The following is a 12,019-nucleotide window of genomic DNA, read 5'->3' as shown; positions in this document are numbered from 1 at the left end:
CTCTCAACCCACCTGCCCATCTTTGCCCCTCCTACTGGTCTGGATGAATGTTTCTTCTTTAATTCCTTGGTTGTTGGACTTCTATACAGTTCAATTTTCTGGCAGTTCTGGCTGTTTTTTTGTTTTTAAATTTGTTGTTGTCCTTCTTTTGGTTGTGTGAGGAGGCACAGTGTGTCTACCTATGCCTCTATCTTGGCTGGAAATCAACATTAGCACAGTATTGAATTACATGGATGTGTCCTACTAATGGAATTACTCACTAATTGGTAGATGTGAAAATTGCTTCCAATGTTTGCTATTACAAATAATGCTGCAATGAGCCTTGGTGCACATACATCTGTGTACACATATTCTTGTAGGACAGATTCCTGGACACCGGACTGCAAGACCAAGGGCAAAGTTCAAGCTGTTTTTTAAATTCATTACCATTTCTACATTTGTTTATTGTACCATATGTCTAACTCTTTTCATCTTTCAATTCATCTCTTTCAATGGTTCTCAACCCCAGCAGTACATTAGATTCACCTGAGGAACTTAAAAAAAATTATATATGCTCAAGCTGCACCCCATACCCCCTAAACCAGACTTTTTGAGAAAGGGCTCAGGCTTTGGATTGCCAGAAAGAAATCTGAAAATTCTAATGTGCAGCAAAGATCCAGAATCATTGATCTATACATTAAACAAAACAGACCAGAACTGTAGAGCATTTTAGGATAGTACAACAATTATAGAGGCTGGGTCAGTCAGTCACTGGTTGTCTACTCTGAAAACAGCTTGAGTATATCAAGTTGTGCAGGTGAAAAAAATGTGGTGTTTAATAGTTGTATAGCATTTTTATCTTTTGAAAATGATTTCTTTACTTTTAATCTCAGGTTGTCTTCACTTCAAAGCTGTGAGCAAGTTGGACCTTATCTCTTTTACTGTCTCAGAAGCTGATGGGGGTAAAAATGATGCTTCTTAATTTTAATGTGCTTAGGAAATATCTGGGATCTTCTTAAAATGCAAAAGCCAACTTAGTAGGCCTAGAGTGGGGCCTGAGATTCTGTACTTCTAACAAGCATGTAGGTGATGGCTGTTGTGACCGGTCTGAGGACCATGCTTTGATTAGTAAGCACCTGTATGAAAGGCAGTGAGGTAAACACAAGAGCCCAATCCAGTGGAAGAAACTGGGTGTCATAGGAGTGCATTCTGAATATGGCACTAAAAGGATTCTAAGCCTACTGGCTGTCATACCATCTATAATTCTGGAGTTTGCCTGATACTGTTTCTTGTCTCAGACTATAACCTTGCCTTTTGAGGAAACCTGATGAGGTTCATGGGTCCTTTAGTGCTCATTCCACTGCCTTTCATGCCTATACTACAGACAATGCCTAAGTTATAGACCAATCCTCCCATGGGGAACGACCCAACTTTGCACTTGACTTGTCTCTGCCCATTATTTACTCTGTTGGTCAGTGATCTTCCAGAGGGGACTTTGCAGCCCAGCACTGGCTTTCATGTCCATTCGACATGAAGGAGACACTGCAAGTCTCTTGGTGATTTCTACTCAACCTCTATGACAGGACTGTCCTCTTTGGACAGTGCCTATCCTCAGTTTTCCTCTCAGCCTTTAGAAATTCTTGTGTTATGTAGGATAAGAATAATAAACATAAATGTCTCTGATTTTACCTTCTCTTGATACTTGTTTCTTTACTTAATAAAACTCTGTTACTCTTAATTTCTTACTTGCTTCATGTTTCTCAACTGAATCACAAAGATAAAATATTTGTATCTTACTAATGGAAATCAGACTTTAAAAAATAATGTTTTTATCTTTTGGAACAAAAGAGCTAGAAGCAATAATAAAATAATAAAGGAATTATTTTTAATGGGCCATTTCCTCTTGAAAACATTGGCTGCCAAATGGATTCCAGAAATTGAAGATCAATATGTGCAAGCTATAGGAACCAAGAGGTACCGCTGGGACAGGAATTAGAGGTGGGATGCCATCCATGCTGGAGGGAACATTCTGAGGGGGAAAGCGCTGGCCTCAACTATATTCATTCCCCCCATTATGTGCTTTCATGTGTCTTTTCCATACAGGTATATAGCACTTACCATGGCTATAATTTTAGTAATTTTGTTTATTCAATGCTCTTATCATCTTCCCCATTAAGTTAGAGAAATCACGAGGATAAGGACTTTGTCTTTTTGTTCACCATGTTATCCTGAACATCCAGTGCAATGCCTGGCACGTAGATTGTCAATAAATATTAATCAAATTAATAAATAAAGCATGAAGAAAAAGAAACACTGGTATTATGTTATGAGATATGCTTAAACTAAGGCTAATACTAAAATTAAAACTAAAACTATGCCCTGGCTGGTGTGGCTCAGTGATTGAGTGCTGGTCTGTGAATCAAAGGGTCGCCCGTTTTAACTTCCAGGATAGGGCACATGCCTGGGTTGCAGGCCAGGTCCCCAGTAGGGGGCACGTGAGAGGCAACCACATAGTGATGTTTCTCTCCCTCTCTCCTTCCCTTTCCCTGCCTTTCTCCCTCCCTTCCTCTCTCTAAAATATAAATAAAATCTTAAAAATAAATGAATTTAATTTAAAAAACCCTAAAACTAAAAAACAACTCTCAAGAAATCTACAAAGCTTAGCTTACAGAAGAAATATTCCTGATTGGAAAAGTTGGAGATCCATTGCTTTAGTCATGTGGAAGATTAAAACTAATACACAATATTTTACCCCTTTCAATATTTTTGACATTGTTTTGTAATTCCCTGTAAGGCCTTATGTTTCTTCCACTTCTAGAGCAGAATGTTTCTCTGTTCAAAACTTGGATCTGTTGTATGGAAATTAATGTGATGTCAGAAAGCAAATACCATTGACTTTATCACAGGAACAAGGACCTCCAGTGGTCTTTTTGAACACAATTAATGAGCTGGTAATAATGTTTTAAAAATATGCTGTACCTCAAAAGGGAAGTTGTGGTGTTGATTTCCAGGTGTGATTTAATAGGAAATATTCTGAGCTGTCTGGAATAAAAGCAAAATATAAAAACAGTAAAATCGCATTCATTCTTTCATTCAGCAATTTTTTTGTCACACCAGAGGCAACATGACACAGTGGAGCAGAGACTGCCATTGTCTAGATGTGCCGTCCTGGGCAAGTTGCTCAGTTGCTTTTGCCTCAATTGCCTCCTCTGTTTAGTGGGATAATAAAGCCACTTACTTCAGTTGTTATTATAATTTGAATGATTTAGTGTTTGTAAAGCACTTGGAATGGTTCCTGGCATATAATAAGTACTATATACATGGTTTTAAACAAACTCTAATAAATGTGGTGGCAGGTATTAAATATCAATAGGCTCCCAGGAAAGTAGTGAACTACTTAACACTTACTGTGCATCAAGTGCTAATATTTAGACACTTATACATCTATTTTTATGACAACACTGGTGGAAATATCATCCTCATTCATTCCTCCAGCCAATATTTATTATCTAGTAGATGTCAGGAGCTGTTTTAGGTCCTGGGTTATAGCATCTTGCAGTTTATATTTTGCAAAATCACTATTTTATTATCAAACAATTTTCAAAAGCTCCCAGTTTCCAGATCTGCTCTAAACTGTAGCACACCATTTTATTTATCAAAATAATAGTTTTTCATAACTTCTGAAGTTTTTTATAGTGCCTTGAAGAACTAGTTTCCCCCTCTGTTCTACTTATTGTTATAGACTACCTTAATTTTGTATTCTTATGAAGTCTCTTTCAAATCTGTTATTTTTCAATAAAAACTTGATTTTTTAGGTTATAAATAACACATTTATTGAAAAGTATGTCATTAATATTTTTCTATTAAAGCAATACTACAATACATCACTGTATACCTCTATACCTATTCCTGAAAACTTGTATAAATTTCTTTAAAATAAGTCACTAGAGGAGAAACAGATGGGTAAAATGGTATCTGCATTTTAATTTTGACTGATATCACCAAAATGTACTCTGAAAAGGTTTTATCTATTGACACTCTCACCAACAGTGTATGGAAGTACCTTTTCCTCTGTACTCTGAACACTATTTTATCAATATTTTAAGTTTTTGTCAGTCTGATGTGCAAAAATGGATAAATTGGTATGGTTTCAATTTAATAATGAGGGTGACTTTTAGTATGTTTATTCACCATTTGTATTTCTTTCCAGATTGATTTCTTCATAGCCTTAGATCATTTCTCTATTAATACAATGAAGCTCTGAATATGTAATAGAAGTATCTGATAAGCATGCTATAAATATTTTTCTAAGTCATCATATTTTTATTTATGGTGTCTATGACCATACAAAGTCAATTTTTTCTTTATGGCTGTTGAGATTGTGTCATGATTGGGAAAGTCTATTCTACCCTAATACTGTTTCAAAAATCCCCTTTATTTTATCTATTTTGTTTGTAGTTTAGAATATTTAAATCTTAAATTCATCTAGAGTTTATTTTTGTGCTTGATGCAAAAGGGAAAAACAAATTTTTTTTTATCACAAATTTGACATAACTGACAATCACAACATTAGATAAAGATCTGTGCTTGTAAAGGTACACACATTGGGAGTTGAATATGGTCCTCTGGGACAGTTTCCTTCCATATACCAACTTCAGTGCTCACACATACCAGCTGAATAAAAATACTACTGTTACCACAGTAATGATTAAAAATAGTCCTTATCTTCAGTAATTAACAAAAGTCAGATATTTTGAAAATCAAATAATTGGCAAGTGAGTTTATATTTTAATGTGATAGTTTCCTTCATATAAATGTTTCATTATATGATAGACATAAATGATTCATTGAAAGCTCTTTATAGAAGGACCTTATTTTCTGGCATATATTCCCAGGTTTATAGAAAATGGCTGATTCACAGGTTAGAGAGACTAGGGCAGAACCTCTATGAGAGGAGAATTTAAAATAGAGTAGAAATCTTTGATTACCTTGTTCCACACATCCCTAGCTACAGAGTGAAAGTCCTGTATCTTTTTTCCCGTTTGTGCCCAATCACTAAAGAAGTGCTTTGGAAACAATGATGTGGAAGATAGTTATTAAGAATTAATTCTGATGATAGCTACTCTGACAGGTGTGAGGTGGTATCTCACTGAAGAGCTGGTGAGAACGTGGAGACAGGGGAACCCTTCTGCACTGCTGGTGGAAATGTGGACTGGTGCAGCCACTGTGGAAAGCAATATGGAGTTACCTCAAAAAATTAAAAATAGAAGTGCCTTAGAAGTACCCAGTGATTCCACTTCTGGTAATTTATCCAAAGAAACTGGAAACAATAATTTGAAAGAACATATGTACTCCTATGTTCATTGCAGTGTTCTTTACAATTGCCAGGCTTTGGAAGCAGCCCATGTCCCATCAGTAGATGAGTGGATAGAACAGCTATGGTACATTTACACAACGGAATACTACTACATGGCTGTAAGAAAGAAGAAAATTTTACCCTTTGTCACCTGAGAACCTTATGTTTAGTGAAATAAACTAGTCAGAGAAAGATAAATATCATGATTTCACTCATATGTGGAATCAAATGAACACACTGAACTAACAAGCAAAATAGAGACAGACTCACAGATGGGGAGCAGGGTGATGGCTCTGGGGGGTATATTGAGGGGATAGAGGGATTGAGCAAAAAAGAAAAAGAACTCATGGACATGGACAACAATGTGGTAATTGTTGGGGGGGAGTTGTTGGGGGAGATAGAGGAGGGTATAATGGGAAAAATGGTAATGGAAATAAAATACAGTAAAAATAAACTATTAAAAAAGAATTAATTCTGGATGAAAATGTTCTAGAGATCTGGTGAACAACAATGTTCATAAAGTTAACACCACTGTACTATATACTTTACAATGGTTATAATGGCAAATTTTATGGTTTTTATTATAATTAAATTTAAAAAGTTAATTTTGCATGGGAGTTTATGATTTAATCAATCAACAAATATTTGGGTACCTGTTCTGTATGAAAAATCTTGTTGCAGTGGAGGATATCAGGAAGTATAATTGATGGTTTCAGTTTTCAAGGAACAATCAAGTTGGAGGGAAAAATACACATAGAAATGAACAATCTCAGGCAATATAATGATACTGAATGAAGAGGAGAAACACAAAGTTTTATAGTTTAGAGAAGGCAGGCATCTCTTTGAACTATAGTGATAGAAATATGTGTTAGGTACTTAAATAGCTTTTAAAGCATTTTAATATATATTTTCCAAATTGACCCCCTTACTAGATCTAGGAGTCATTATCTAGGTTTAACAGATGAGAAAACAAAGGCTCAGAGGTTGTAATTTTTCCAAGTTCACAAGGCAAAGCTGGGAACTAGACTCAGCATCTTGCAGCTCTTATTCTTGGTGGGGTTTATTTAAGTTGGCACTGAAGGTTTGTTGCCAAAAAACATTTTGAGGGTTAGAGCAGAATCCAAATGTACCAGGGATACTGTGGTTATGTATTCTCTAGAATTAGGATTATTCTGTCCTCTCTGTCATCCTGCCCAAGAGCATCATGTAACTTTTAGGACAAAGTAACAGATCTGTCCTTGCTACTTACTGGATAGAGAAATCATACTGCAAGAAAATGAGGACTAGCTAGCACATTAGGCTTTACTCTCCCCTCTACATACACACAGCCATTCAGCCAACTGCAATCTCATGAGACATCCCTACCCTCACGTGGGACACCATTCTTTAAGGTCACAATGCATGTGGTATTGCAAAGACAGATCTGATCCAACTCAGGTGTGACAGAGAGGAAAACTAACAGCACAATCAAGTCAGTGAATTATATTTACAAGTAGTTAGCAGGGCTCAGACCATATGAGTTACACACATTTTAAAACCACATCCTGCTAGTTCAATAGATTGACTTTTACCCAGAAAGCACAGGAGCATTAGGTCTGTTCATACAATAACCCTATCTGATCGTCCAGGGTCAAGCTACTGTTTATCTTTGCCAGACAGAACCCATATCCTGAGCAGAGGACCTAAAACCTTCTGCATTTTCCACCAGTTACTTCAAGGGTCTCTTAAGTTTTTCTATGTATACATTGAAACAGTAAGATATACATGTTTTTTTTTTAAGGTATTGGGTAAAGGTAAACATATGTACAGAGTGGTCAAGAATTTTGCTTTTATTTTACTTCTCATGAGCACTCAATATAGGGTGGGGAAAAAGTAGGTTTACAGTTGTGAGTACATAAAACAGTTTATTCTTGTACTATTTATTAATTATTGTATTATTTTCCAAATGAACACTGTAAACCTCCTTTTGCCCTACCCTGTTTTGCAAAAGAAGGGCAGTGCTGCCCTCTACTGTTAGATGTTGAAATGTTAACAATACTTCTATTTCCCTGCTATGTGGAATAGATTAAGATAATCTATTACACTGTTTTAGTCTCCAGTAAATGTGTTCTTGGCAAACACATTGAATTTATTTACTTCATCATCTCCTCATCTACTCTAATCTTCTGCCGAAGTGTAGGATTTTAGAACATGACTCAATTTAAAAAAGGACATCACAACTTGGGGGAAAAGGCTTAACACATTGTTTTAGAAGTAAGAGGCTGTATTTGAGACTCATTTAGGGAGAAACAGAGCAAGGAGAGTTAATTTTCCTCTGACTTTAAGGTCTGTAGTCTTGCAGTTGTCCTGTCATTTGAATGTCTTCATTTGCTTTTTGTTAAATGACTCCAGTTCCTTTGTATTTCCATTGCACATAATGAAAGTCACCTGGGGTTGTGGAGAAAGTAGAGGAATAGTGTTTCTAAAACACTTTCCACTCTTTAAAAAAAGATAATATAGAAGTACAAAGAGCTATTGTTGGCACTGCTTTATTTAACTTAATTATGAAATATATTGTCTTGTTACCTTTAAATTGCTTTGAAATTTTTACAGATCAGTACAACAATTTCTTGGAAAACTCTAAATATTTTTTTAAAAATTGTTTTCTGATTTCTTTTCCATTTAAAAAAAAATTCAGTGTATATCCCTGCAAGAGGTCAGAGCAGAAAGATTGCAAAGAGAATTAGCCTTATCATTATCCTCCAACTACCCAGGGACTAAAGTATATCTCTATGGCAATAACAATTTCTACAACTGTGTTAAAAGCCCATGTGTATTCAACACTAAGCAAAAATCTTTTGTCCTGCCCTGGCTGGTGTAGCTCAGGGGATTGAGCACTGGCCTGCAATCCAGAGGGTTACCAGTTCGATTCCCAGTCAGGGCACACGCCTGGGTTGCAGGCCAGGCTCCCAGAAGGGGGCATGCAAGAGGTAACCACACACTGATGTTTCTCTCCCTCTCTTTTTCCCTCCCTTACCCTCTCTCTAAAAAATAAACAAACAAATAAATAAATAAATAAAATCATTAAAAAAAAGAAACGTCATTTGTCTCAATTTACAGGTAAGAATACCAAAACTCAGACACATATGTACTCACAGTTTCAAAAACTAGTAAGAGGCAAAACTAGAGTATGATTGGAGGTACAAGGTACATGTATTGTTCTGCTATGCAGCTCATCATTTAATAAACAAAGACAATACATCTCAAAGGCAAGTGCTGGCAAACAACATCTGTGATGATGATGATGATGGTGGTGGTGGTGACAGCTAATATACTGAGTGTTTATTAAGTATTCAATACAATTCAAAGCATTCTGCATTAAATTACTTAATCCTCACACTTTGCATTTAATCCTCACAGCAACACCATGAGGTAGAACTATTATTATCCCCATGTTACAGATGAAGAAACTGAGGCATACAGAGGAAATCTAGTTTCAGAGGCCATGCTTTTAACCATTATGCTACTGCTTTTTAAGTAACTATATAGAACAACAATTTCTAAATGGTACCCTGGAACTTAAAAACATTCAACAAGTAGGTAAAAATATCAATAGTTGTCATCCTGTTGATATCTCTGTTATACAAAAGTCTCAGGAGCTTTTAAAAATGTTCTGATGTGGGTGCCCAGTTCAGGAATTAACATTAGACCCTATCACCCCAGGCTTTAAGGGACATGCCCTTGTATGAGATAGGAAGCAGCAAGAGACCCTCACTTGGTCCAATCCATGTGTATAGGTTGGGCAAGCAGTGGAAGAGAAGAGGGTATAGTTCCACTAAAACACACCCAGGAAATACAAAAAACACCCAGGAAACAAGCCAGTTAATTGGATTGATAAGCAATCTCTTTCCTTAGCAAGAGTCACTCAATTCACTGAGAGAACCACACCAACTTAGGGGCTCTATGCTTATCTTATCACTCTGTTTAGCCACACAGTGACTCTGGAACAGATCTCTTCTTACAGGTTGGTTGTTTTTTTCCAGATCCTGCCTCAGGTTTTTTTGTACAGATAGCACAGGACGATGTCAGCCCCACACAGAGAGCAGCCCAGGGGTCACACCAGTTTTTCCATCCTCACACCAGCAGACAGAGGCCTCTATTCTGAAGCCTTCGTGGGCCTGGACACCTTTAGGAACCTCTGCTAGAGCCTGAGCCCAAGCTGCAGCCACAGCCTGAGTCTTGGTTTGAGCCTTGGTCTTCGATTTTGGTCTGCACAGCCTGAGACCTTTGGCAATCCAGGCATAAGCACCTTTTCTAAGCTTGGGGTGAGCGATGTAGGCAAGTAGATTGGGCTTGTGGCTGTCACCCTTTGGGATCCTGGGCTTGACCTCCTTGGGCTTGACAAGGGCCTTGACAGCCTTAGCACATGCATTCATGGCCTTCATGGTGTCGGCTTGCATCTTCTTCAGGCCCTTCTTGTTGTACTTCTTGTTGAAGCACATGTTCTTCAGGAACTTGGGATCTACCCCCTTAAGAGATTTGTATGTTATCGGGTTTCTTGATGCTGTTTCTGTGCCATTTTGGGGACTAGCTATGCGCGGTGTGGTTCCTGGACATGGCCGTATTTGCACCAAAGCCTGCGGCACTTGAGGCACCTGGGACCAGAAGCTACAGCTTTGGTATTTAAAGAAACATTTGTACAGCACACAGCTCAGCTGCTAACTAATACTCTCTTTAGTGACAGCATACACCCAAATCTAATAATTTCAAACCACTTTGCAATTGAATGCAAAGTGTGAAAAAACGCCTCCCTCCCCTGACTTGTTCTTAAATTTAGACTGTCTGGGTATCAAGGGCAAGACTGAATAAAATAAGCAGGTGTGGGTTTGCTTAGAGTGCAGTGCCCACTGCTGCCCTGGCCTGGCCTACCTCTCATGCCATGGAGCGGAGCTGCTCAGTCCTGAAGCCTTCAGATTTCCAAGAGAGTTATATTCTGAAGAATTCCAGATGAAGGTGTTCCCACCCAGTTCCTCTCTTTCAAATCTTTTGAAAGAATGAGGGGGTAAAAAGGCAAAGAGGTGACAGTAGGGAGGACTCTTAAATGCTTGAACAGATAGTAACAGCAAAGTCAGGAGGCAAGGAGAATATCAGCCTATCTTGCTTTTGACCCTTATTGCCCTTTCCATGGACACTCATTTCACTCGGCTGCCCACTTGTCTGGGCAGTATTGGTCTCCCAGGAGCCTTTTGCTTGAATTATCCATTCAGCGGAGAGCCAGTATTGCATCAATTCTAAGTCAAAGTGTTAAAATTAGCAATGGCCTGGGAAGCATTTTGTTTATTTCAAGACTGGCATTTTGCTTGGAGAGACAATCTACAGGGCTCAAAGTGGAATAGTACTGAACTTAAAGTAATCTCCAAGGAAACTGCCTAAGTGCCCATCAGTAAATGAGTGGATAAAACATCTGTGGTACATTTACACAATGGCAAACTATTCAGCTGTTTAAAAGAAAAAAAAGGAAATCTTATCTTTGGCAACAGCATGGATGGACCTGGAGATTATTATGCTAAGTGAAATAAGCCAGTCAGAGAAAGGCAAATACCATAGGATCTCACTTATAAGTGGAAGATAATGAACAAAATAAACTGATGAAAACGGAAACACAGTCATGGACACATGGACAGATTGACAGCTGTCACAGAGGAGAGGGATTGGGGGACTGGATGAAAGAAGGTGAAAGGATTAAGCAAAAACCTTGTGTGTGTGTGCAGATAGCAGTGTGGTGATAGCACAGGGAAAGGAGGGTGAGGGGTAAGTGGAGGTGGGCAAGTGGGGGGTGGAAATGGGGACAGAAGACTTTGCTTGGGGTGGTGGGCACATGATATAGTATGATGATGCTTTGTCGAGTTGTACACTCGAAACCTCTACCCCAATAAATTAAAAAGAAAAAAGAAAAGGGAAAAATAAAGGTGTATTGAGAAAGGGAAAAAAGTAATCTCTAAGAACCTCATATTCCCAAGGAATAAAGTTTGAGACTTGGATCCCACATACGTTGTCTCCCTCTGCCTAAAATTCAGAACAGATATCATGGACATATAAGGAAAACTGCATGCAGATGGCACCTTCTTTGTCCCTATCAGCCCTCACTTGGTTATGGAGCTGCTTAGGTTGTCAGTAAGTACTTATTTGGATTTAGCTAGGTTGATCATGTTTGGCTAACCTAGGGTTGTTTTTACCCCAGGGAATGACGTAGGGAGTGACCATGATATTGCTGGCCAACGTTGTGATGATGCTACCTCTGAATCAAACTCTGGGGAGGCTGGGCTATAGAACACCCCTCTCAGCAGTTGCCCTCTGCCTGTGCTTTTGAAAGCACCACAAGTTCATTGTCATTTCACCTTTAAACTTGCAATCTTAGAAGGAAGTGTTGTTAATGAAACACTGTGGTTAGTTACCTTTAAAGCCAGAGGCAACATTTCCAAAAAAATACAGGCAGTCAAAGGTTGGTAGGTGTTGCACAAAGTTCTTTTGGCTCGTGTTCATTACTTTGAACTGAAAACTTGTTTTACCCAAGGAATAGAGGCTGAGGTATTGTTTTCTTCTGACACACCAGAATTGGCTCCTCCTTCCACCATTTACTGGATGCTCACTAAGTGCAAGAGGAAGACTTACGCAGGGTGAGATCTCCAGCCAACAGAAGCTTAC

The 12,019-nt window shown here is 38.2% G+C and overlaps 1 pseudogene; it reads right to left on the bottom strand.

Moving 5' to 3' along the window:
• Positions 1 to 8,804: 8,804 nt before the first annotated feature.
• LOC123829032 lies at positions 8,805 to 9,931 on the bottom strand (annotated as a pseudogene).
• Positions 9,932 to 12,019: the final 2,088 nt, after the last annotated feature.

Source organism: Phyllostomus hastatus, unplaced genomic scaffold, assembly GCF_019186645.2.
Source record: "Phyllostomus hastatus isolate PE091 unplaced genomic scaffold, TTU_PhHast_1.1 phas_scaffold_1066, whole genome shotgun sequence".
Taxonomy (NCBI): Eukaryota; Metazoa; Chordata; class Mammalia; order Chiroptera; family Phyllostomidae; genus Phyllostomus; species Phyllostomus hastatus.
This window is presented reverse-complemented; position numbering and strand designations above follow the sequence as displayed.